Below are 10,328 nucleotides of genomic sequence, written 5' to 3' on the forward strand. Positions count from 1 at the left end.
AAAAAAAATGGAAATAAGTCTAACCAATGTGTTAGACATCTATTCTGGAAATAAAACATTTGAGGGAAACTATAAAAGGAAGAATCTCTAATAATACAAGGATATATGTAGAAGAATACTGTTCATGAAAGAGTTCTTTGTTTTGGAATATCTGCCTTTATTGCCCCAATTCTTCACTCCTCCTTGTATCCATGTCCTGTTTATACCACCATATAAGTCTGACCATAGGCTCCACTACATGACTTGCGTTGGCCAATAGAAAGTTAGAAAATATAAACAAGGAGAGACTTGAAAGGGCATTATATAAATGGATCTTGATTATTGCATCTCTGTCTTTGCACGAGAACATGCCTGAGCTGTTCTGCTTGAGATGAGAGGTATGTGAAGTGGAGGCAGAATACTTCAGTTGCTCCTCCATGAGCTAAAGGCCAGCCAACTCCCCCATGACAAATAAGCAAGCCAAACAGAGGCAACGACTATCTTAACTGCAGGCTGGTTTTCATTCTCAAACTCACCAGCAGGCAGTAGATTCTCAAAATAGGACATGGTCTAGAGATGTGGATCAAATCAAGTATGTGGCCAATAATCTCTATGAAATAAGTTCTGAAGGAATTTAAGGTGATGCATACTCAGCTGGATAAAAAGTACCTATTTAGCTTCAGTGTATGGTCTCACAGAAGCCTGATTCCACGGTAGCAGTAAACAAATTTACTAAGAGAATTACATCTGGAAAGCAATGTTAATGTTTCATTCAAAGTACTAATCAGATATATATATATGAAGTCCACTATGTATTTTAGGAAATTGTACTTACCATAGGATCGCTTTCGTGACAGATGATTAAATTTATAAAAATAACCCTAGGTATCCAACTTTCTCTAGGCAGGAATGAATCTCAACGCTGTTCTCTAGAGGCCTATATTTCAACTGCTACGTCAAAGGTAGCCAAGAAGAGTACTGAGGTAAAAATTGGCATCTTACAGGTCAGAGTCATGTTATGGAAAGTGATTAACTGGGAAACCATTCCAAGACAGCATACTGGGATATAATTTTATATATTTTGAATTGTGTAAGGGACACATTTGTCCAGCAATATTTCAGAATTGGTATGAAACAGTGACTGCAGTGTGTATTCAATTATTTATATTTTTGAATGTTTATTGTGATTGTCCTATCTCTATTGCACCATTTTATGTTATGAATATGTGGCACAAGTAACTTGCCTTTTCATTTCATATGTGTATGGATCTAAAGATGTAATCTCTAGACCAAATGTAAATCACAAAATACTAGTTTTCTAACTTGCTTCTTAATCAGGTGAGATAATCAGGGTCCTAGGATAAGACTGAGCATATTTTACATATAGGCAGGATGTAAATAATAATGGTTATTGGGCAGAGTTTGGCAAATCGATTGTATTGATAGACTCTAGTAATCCCTTTTCCATCTATCCATAACTTTCAGATGAAACTTTATAGTACCTTCCTACTCTGACTCTGGATTTGTCATGCGTTTAGCTTTGTCCAATAGCAAGTTAGCTAAAGTGATGCAAGATGTCTTAAAAATCATGTATGTGTTTGGGCAGGCAGTCACTCTTGCATTTCTGACTTTTCCATGAAATTATTCTTAGGCTAGTCTGCTAGAAAAAGAAAGATATATTAAGTCAATCCAGGTCATCTCAGTCATCCCAGAAGGATATTGTCTTAGATAAACAGGTATTTATCTAACTTCTAGATATATGAATGAAGCAGTCAATAACCCCTAGGTTCATGAACTAAATAAATGCTAATTTATTTAAGACACTGAGTTTTTATATGTCTTATTAGACAGGATTATTATAAAAATAAGGTAAATAATATAAACCTCAACCTCTAAAATGTACCATAAATACAACTTAATCCAAGATGAATTGTAGATTTAAACCTTAAGGGTAAAGCAATTAATTTTCTACAGGAAAATACAGAAACATGTTATCATGATTTGGGGGTAAGGACAATGTATTAAAAGGGCATAAAAGACAATAACCATACAAATAAAGATTGATTTAACTGGACTTCATTAAAACTAAGAATTTATATTCATTAAAGGACACATTAATGGGAGTAAAAAAGCAAGCCAGAAGGTGATAGAAGATAACTGTAATAAATATATTTGACAAAGGACTCATTCAGAATATGTTATGAGCTCCTATATACTACTGGTAATATGCGAGACATAGTTTGTGACTTCACTGAACCTAAGACTAATAAGGGAAAATGAACAGGCTGGTAAATAAAATAATGAGGAGTCCCACAAAAGAAATTAGTTAGATGTTATGACATGAAATAATGAAGATTTGGGGAGATTTTACTTGAATTGAAATATATGAAAAAGGAAGCTATGAAAAAGAAAAGAAGGCTGGGAAGAACACTCATGAAGACAAACAAGACAGGATCTGGGAAAGGCAGGTCCACAGGAAAACTGAAGTATAACCAAATGTTCATCTATACTGAGCAGCACTTTCCTTTGTCTTTTGCTTTGAAAACAATAGATGAAGAAGAAAATTTTTTTTATTATATTCTTAAAATCTGCCAATTATTTTATGGTCACTTTTATCTATTTGAAAAGCTGATCCTAAATTAATTTAAACAGAAGTTTATTATTTTATACACTTTACCAGATAGGTGTTAAAATATTGCAAGAATTACTCTTTTGTAAAGGATGTCTTCATGGAGTAGTAAGTACAATTTTTTAAGAAAAAAGACATTAGGTTTTATATCAATCATTACAATATCTTAAGAATAATCTTCACAGATTTTTAAATCATAAATAACACAATAGATACACTGTAAATAAAAGTAGATTATTACAAAAAAAAAAGAGTACGGCTGACTTGATTTTATAAAGTTTATCAAGTTTCAGATATTGTACCACCTATTTCATAAGCATAACGGCTAACATTATGTCAGATATGCTAGTGAATGCTAGTGAATAATAGCCTAGTAAAGAAAATAATTGTTTGGAGGATAAATAAGGAAAAAAGATACTGAAAAACAATGTGACTAACCATACCAAGTGGAAACTACTCAGACTCAGTTTAGCCTTCTATTCCTAAGAATGTTGTCTATACATTAAATTTTGTGATTGGAACTCAGAAAAAAAGTTTATGTATAATCCTAACAATATAATAAATATAGCCAATTCTATAAGGGCATGTTGGAAAGCAGATGTGATGAAACAGTATTGAACAGATCTCCATAGTTTAATGCTGGGTGAAGGCTGTGACCAACAGAATGAGGTCTAAATAGACCACTCTTCACACAGAGCATCAACTAATTCTGTCTAGTAGTGATAGTTCAATCTATTAACATCTCCCCAATGCAGGGATCTCCTGACAAGCATAGTAGGAGGTAACTCTACAGCTAGAATTTGGAGTCAGGCATCCAGGCCATAAGAAGCAAGAACGAATACAGGCAAATTTAAGCTGGAATTAGCAGTGTGGTAAGACAGACCCAAACCTCAGACAACTAGGAAAGAAAGACTGGTGCAAAACTGATGAAGAATACGAATAAGAAATACATTTCCAAGATAAGATAAATGAGATCTTAAATTAGCAAAACAGGAAGGACTGATAGAAATCATCTTGATGGCTGATATATATACAGTCATAAAATAAATTAAGAAGGTTCTGATCCACTCAGCAGGATCTGTTCTTCCCATTCTAGGTCTTCTCCAAGCACTATGAAGATGGATGTTAAATCAGACTGAGTCTGAGTTATACAAAGACATACAGATGCTGTAAGTTACAGTATTGTTTGTATACCTCATTCATGGGCCACTCCAACATTTGAAACTGTTCTACAGGTCAGATTCTGACTGGCACTTTTATATTTCTCCAGAAGTCTCAAGTTGCCTGATTATCCTGTCTGAATCAAGACAAAGGAGTATTTATAAACTTGTATCATTTTGAAACTCCTTAGCTGAATATTTTTGGGAATTAAGTTGACATAATTTTGATAGACACAGACTCAAGAATGTCAGATTGCTGTTTTGTCAATAATCTCTTCTCCTGAGGGGTTCCCAGGGAAGCTATATCTACAAGGAACAATGAGCATGGTGATATTTGAAGAGTCTTATTTAAGGTTGCACCAGGCCTGAAACTCCAATTCAGTGTTTTTTGAGAAAGACTGATTTAGAAGAAGCAACTTAAGATTCAAGATTTAAGTGGAACCTCCAACCCTCCTAGATTCCAAATCTTAGGATATTATCATTCTCTGGATGTCTACATTTTCAGGAAAAAAAAATTGATATGGTGTAACTTTTACTTTCCGGATGGAATTCTGATCCATAAACAAACTAAGGGAAATATATAATACTAAAATATCAAGAATTCATGTTTCAGTGCTTTAAGTTTATCATTTCCACGAAAAGAAAATGAAGAATTTCATGACACCATTCTCTGAGTTCACTTTATCTTAGTTAAAGAATGCATAACTGACTTAAGTTCACAAACTTGCTTAGAAGCAAATTTAAGATTATACAGAATTACCTATTAGTACCTTGGAAATATTTGAAGGATAGGACACTCTCCAACAATGACAGACAAACATTAAGACAGTTATTTCAACTACAGGTTTGAAGGCAAGTTTACACACAAGGGGGCTGGAGGGTGAAAGTGAGCAGAGGCTGAATAAATATTGGAGGGTGGGGCATACACGTAGAGTTTGGAAAGAAGTTAGTCTCATTATACACACATAAACTCATCAGTAAAATAAAACTCTATGTAAAAGAGAAACTGGGTCAAGGACAAGAAAACAGTACTCTCAAAGTGAGAAAAACAAACAGCTTTAAATATGCTAAAATAAAAATTTTCACTCATGAGACTAACAGATTAAAACCACAACAAAAAAGTTACTCCAAATACTGCAATTACATGGACATGGGCATTTTTATAAACAACTGTGTGAGTAGCAGTATAACTGCTCAAGTGCACAATCTGACAAGGAAACAAAGAGAAATGCAGTTTAATTTTACAGTCAGGAAAAATATTTATAACCCTGTATTCATTACTGTCTAATTATCTAAAGGCTTACACATATTATTCTCTAGCCAAGAGGAAATGCCTCTTACTCCTTCAAAGCCCTGTTCAATAACTATACCTTTACTTGGACCTTTACTGCTTAAATTCTTGACCACAGAAGTTGAATAATTTATCACCTGAAACATTCCCAGTTATTCTATCCCATTACTCATACATTTTCCTCATAGTTCTTTTTATTGACTGAAATCATTTTCTTTTATATTATTAATTTAATTATTTGTTTTTACAATTGTTTCTACTCTCAGAATGCAAACTCTTTTATTCAATTTTACCGCTTAAGTTAACTAGAATATGTTTCTGCTTTTTGCAACTAAAAAATAATTTTATATAGGCACTAAACTATGCATGTCACTTGATTTTAAACCAACAATTACTGATCTCACCAATTAATATATCACCATTGTTAGAAGAGTATCAACTAACTCACATAATCAAATAAATAGATTTTAAAAATCAACTTCTAGTGAGAATCAAGGAGGTAAGACACATTGAAACTATTTACATGGGACTACCATATCTGATACAATGGCAAGTCAACACTGTCAATATCTGGAGACCCACTGACAATGAACGTTTGTCTACATAAGTCTAGATGCTAAATTCAGCTTTCATATTTTATATCTAACTGGCTCTGAACACATGCATCACTTCAAGATTAGACATCTTGAGCAAAAACAACAAATAGTCTATTTTTTTATTTTTTATATATATATTTTTTAATTTTTAAATTATGTTTTAACAGATCTTTATTGGAGTATAATTGCTTCACAATACTGTGTTAGTTTTTGTTGCACAACAAAGCAAATCAGCCATATGCATACACATATCCCCATATGCCCTCCCTCTTGAGCCTCCCTCCCATCCTCCCTATCCCACCCCTCTAGATCAACGCAAAGCACCAAGCCAATCTCCCTATGTTATGCTGCTGCTTCCCACCAGCCAACTATTTTACATTCTGTAGTGTATATATGTCGATGCTACTCTCATTTTGTCCCAGCTTTGCCCTCCCACCCCATGTCCTCAAGTCCACTCTCTATGTCTAACTCTTTCTTCCTGCCCTGCAACTAGGTTCATCAGTACCATTTTTTTTTTTTTAGACTCCATATATATGCGTTAGCATGCAGTATTTGTTTTTCTCTTTCTGACTTATTCACTCTGTATGACAGACTCTAGGTCCATCCACCTCACTACAAACAACTCAATTTCATTTCTTTTTATGGCTTAGTAATATTGCATTGTATATATGTGCCTCATCTTCTTTATCCATTCACTGTCAATGGACATTTAGGTTGATTCCATGTCCTGGTTATTGTAAATAGTGCTGCAATGAACATTGTGGTACATGTCTCTTTTTGAATTATGGTTTTCTCAGGGTATATGCCCAGTAGTGGGATTTCTGGGTCATATGGTAGTTCTATTTTTAGTTTTTGTACACAGATACAAACATATCTGTGAATAAGGAGATTAAACACGGTACTGCTTTACCTCTAAAGCCGATAAGAGATGCTCACTCAGTTGCTGGATGTCAGCAAATCCATTTTGATATGTAAACATATTTGTTAGTTTCCTCATTTTAACAGATTCTCAGTCATCCCTAATAATGGGTATTTAAACTTTGGAAAACAATTAAGTTTCTTATTAGTAAGTAAACACAATACACTCAGACACTACTGTAATAAGACAGTTTTGTTCATTTTTATTCTAAGCACTGTTTAAATTTGATTTACAAATTTTCTTAGCAGATGATTAGAGATATCATTAATGTTCTAGAATTTGTAAAAACAATAAACAAGTGATACAATTTTAATCAATTTTTTAAAAATCTGTCTTCATTGGAAAAACAATAGCTTTGTATTCTGGGACCTAAGTGATTAGTTTCCTTTATTAGAAAAGATATCAGTGTGCCTTAGTTTTATCACTCTGTGTAAAATTTCATTTCTATACCAAGATTTATTTTTACTTAGTACAGTTGGCCCTTGAACAATGTGGGGGTTAGGGTAAAAAATTACTACTGTGTAGTAAAAAATTCCACGTACAACTTTATAACCCTCCATATCTTTGGTTTCCCATCCACAGATTCAACCAACTTCCTATTGACCAGTACTACAGTAAGTATTTATTGAAAAAACTCTGCATATAAGTGGACCTGTGCAGTTTAAACACATGTTGTTCAAGGATCAACTGTAATTAGAAAAAATGAAAGAAAATTCTACTGGGGGTAGTTTTGTAATAGCTGGAGAAGGAGCAAACAGTTTAATACTTTTGCCCATTTAGACCTATACATGATACCAAGACTGGTATTTAGCCTACCAACATTTTAATTTATTTATATAAACCTACATTATTCTCATAATGAACAAAATCTAGCTCATTATAAAAAAATAAAGAAAATATTAAAGGGAGTCTGAAGGGGAAAAAGCCTCTATGCTCAATTCTCTGCCCCAAGGCACTGTAAATACTCTGAAATTTTCTCCTGCCATTTTGATATTTGTTTTCTACATATATTACATCATTTTTGTTACTCACTTCTACTACTGTTTCCTTTTGTGTTTAGTTTTTAGTGTACAGTTTTGATTCCCTGTCATTTCCTTTAGAGTCTATTTTTTAGCTGTTTTCTTAGTGGTTACCTTGGGGGTTACAATTAATATCTTAAACTAATAACAAAACTTATGTAACTTATTCTCATAATTATATGCCTTTATCTCATAAAAACTTTTCTCATAGTCCAGATACATTTGACATCCAATTTTATCTCCCTTATAATGCTTCCTCATAATTATCCACATCTCTTTACCAGGGGGATAGAGGATGAATGGATGTAGGGAGGGATGAGCATCAGAAGGAGGTGGAAAAGGAAAACCTATCAGATAAGATGAAATAAATAAGCATATTTTTACCTTCTTTTCTGGTAAAATACTCCCAGTAGTCTTATTATCTTCAACCATTATTAAGGAGTGCATAGGAATATGGACTTAAGTGACATCTGGATCTTTGTACCTATCATCAATGTCCGGAAAAGTGTTGACATTATGGAAACCCTAAAGCAGAAACTGGAAATGGGAAATGAAATTATGAAAATGGTATGAAGACCATGACATGGTGGAGGCTTAAAGGTAAGAAAACACAAGCTGGACAGCTGTAATATGAATCAGCCTAATGCAATAAAGAAATATAAATCCAAGATTCTTAAGAAGGGTATCTGCATATCCCTTTGGTTCTCTCTTAAGACATTCTAACACATGGTTAAATAGAATGGGAAGGGAGACAAAAATAAAGAACAAACAAAAATTTCTGATTTCTACAGTCTGCATTTTCTTCCTTCTATGAAAAAAATGCAACCATTTTGTTAAATAATGTTTATATCAGTTTTTTATGTGTTTAGGTTTAACATTCTTGACTACATTTTCAGTTTCCTATTAGCAAAGATTATGCTTCTTTGGTATCATCCACTATGTACAGTTTAGACAAACAATAAATCAATTTTCTCAAATGTGGTTTTTAAAATGTTATTATATAAATATTAAATTCTATTTTAAAAAGTCATTAATTTTCCAAAATGATCTTAATTATATTCTGATTGACATATAAAATTATTTTAATAACACCATATTTCATATTTTCACAAAATGTGTGTTTACTGCTGCTGAGCAGGTGAACAGGAACAACTAAGATGTGATTTATTGTGCAAAACTCACACACACACATTCACAGAAAGAGAGCTGGAATTTGGAGTCAGAATAGCTGATTTTGAATCATATACTTGAGACCAATCTATCTGTGCTTTGGTAAGTCATTTAACCTTTATGATACTCATTTTTCTCATTTCTTAATTTGCATGGTAGTAATGACACTTATCTCACACAGTTATAGTGAGGATAAAATATAATGTATAAAAAAGTACCTTGTAAACTATAAATTTCCATTGTTATTACCTAAGCAATTGCACATATGAAAATTTTAACTGAAGATTAGGTTCTTGCATCTTCCAACCAACCCCAGCCAATGACAAATCTTAAAATATAGCCCTTTAAAATCAGCTCTTTTCTAAGGGACAAATATATATCTCCCCTGGTGCCCACAAATAGGTCAGATATTGGACAACTCATTAATTTCAAACTGCATCTATCTCTTCAGAGAAAATAAATAATCCAGAGTTGTTTCTAAAACTATAAGGTAAAATCCATCATATTAAAAGACTCATAATCTCTCATGTTAAGTCATCATCACTTATTCTTGTTAAAATTGTACCTTACAATTCAAAGGTAAATTAATCAGGTGTCAAATCATGGCCACACTGGTATTTTTAAACAACTATTTTTAGTGCCACTCATTTTAAATTACCATAAAATGGTACATGTCCTTATTCAACGTTCTTCTTATTTGTCAGTCTCTACTAATTCAAAGTCATTTTAGGAAAGCTTTTAATTTATGCTAAAACTAATATTTGAAGAAGCTTTACTTTAAAGGGCTTTTAAATCTTCAGAAATATTATAAAAACCTAATACCAAGTTTTCTCTTTCACATCTCAAAATAATCGTTTTAAAACGCTTCACCAAGAAACTAAATTATAGAAGAACACAAACATTACAATTCCTTATAATTTAAGAGTTATCTGCCACACAATTAGATGGAAAGTAAAATCAGGTATCCAAACAAATCAGTGGAAATACAACCAAGAAATCATGTTAATATCATGACTTGTTCTTGGAAATTAAGTTATTTGTGAGCAGAGGTTCAGCTCCTCTCTTATTCCCCATTACCTAAAATAATATTTGGCACATTGTTTTGGTCCTTAATAAATATTAACTTAATAAAGAAAAAAATAAATTAAATAACTTTGGACTTCCACTTTCAAAGAAGATTAGAGTTGTACTGGGTTTATAACTAAAATATGTTAATCAGGATATGTTTTGAGAAAATAGAGCAGAATGGGAGACGTTATAAAGGGTACTGAAATGAATTTCACTTCCTTTTAGTAACTTAGTAAAGGTAAAATAGGCCACAGCCAAGAAGGCCAACCAATCTCTATCTGGCACTCTTCTGTCTTTTTCTTTCTTTCAGTGACTCTTCTTACTTAAGAAGTTTCCTCATTTCTGCAGACCCTTAGAAAGCCCATCAGGAGCTAGAGAGAAGAAAGGCACTTAGAACAACGTCGCTTATACCTACATCTGCAAGTACAGCTGCTATCAGTAGTATTGATGATAAATCCTAAGGACCACAGAAGGCTTGTCAGACTACTAGAACAGCT

The 10,328-nt window shown here is 32.9% G+C and overlaps 1 long non-coding RNA gene across 1 annotated transcript; it reads left to right on the forward strand.

Moving 5' to 3' along the window:
* The first annotated feature begins 888 nt into the window (after positions 1-888).
* Positions 889-7,197, forward strand: LOC125964666 (uncharacterized). The gene is made up of 3 exons (XR_007477902.1): positions 889-962; positions 3,705-3,777; positions 7,157-7,197. It is a non-coding gene; the product is annotated as an uncharacterized LOC125964666 (long non-coding RNA).
* The last annotated feature ends 3,131 nt before the right edge of the window (positions 7,198-10,328 follow it).

Source organism: Orcinus orca, chromosome 6, assembly GCF_937001465.1.
Source record: "Orcinus orca chromosome 6, mOrcOrc1.1, whole genome shotgun sequence".
Classification (NCBI taxonomy): domain Eukaryota; kingdom Metazoa; phylum Chordata; class Mammalia; order Artiodactyla; family Delphinidae; genus Orcinus; species Orcinus orca.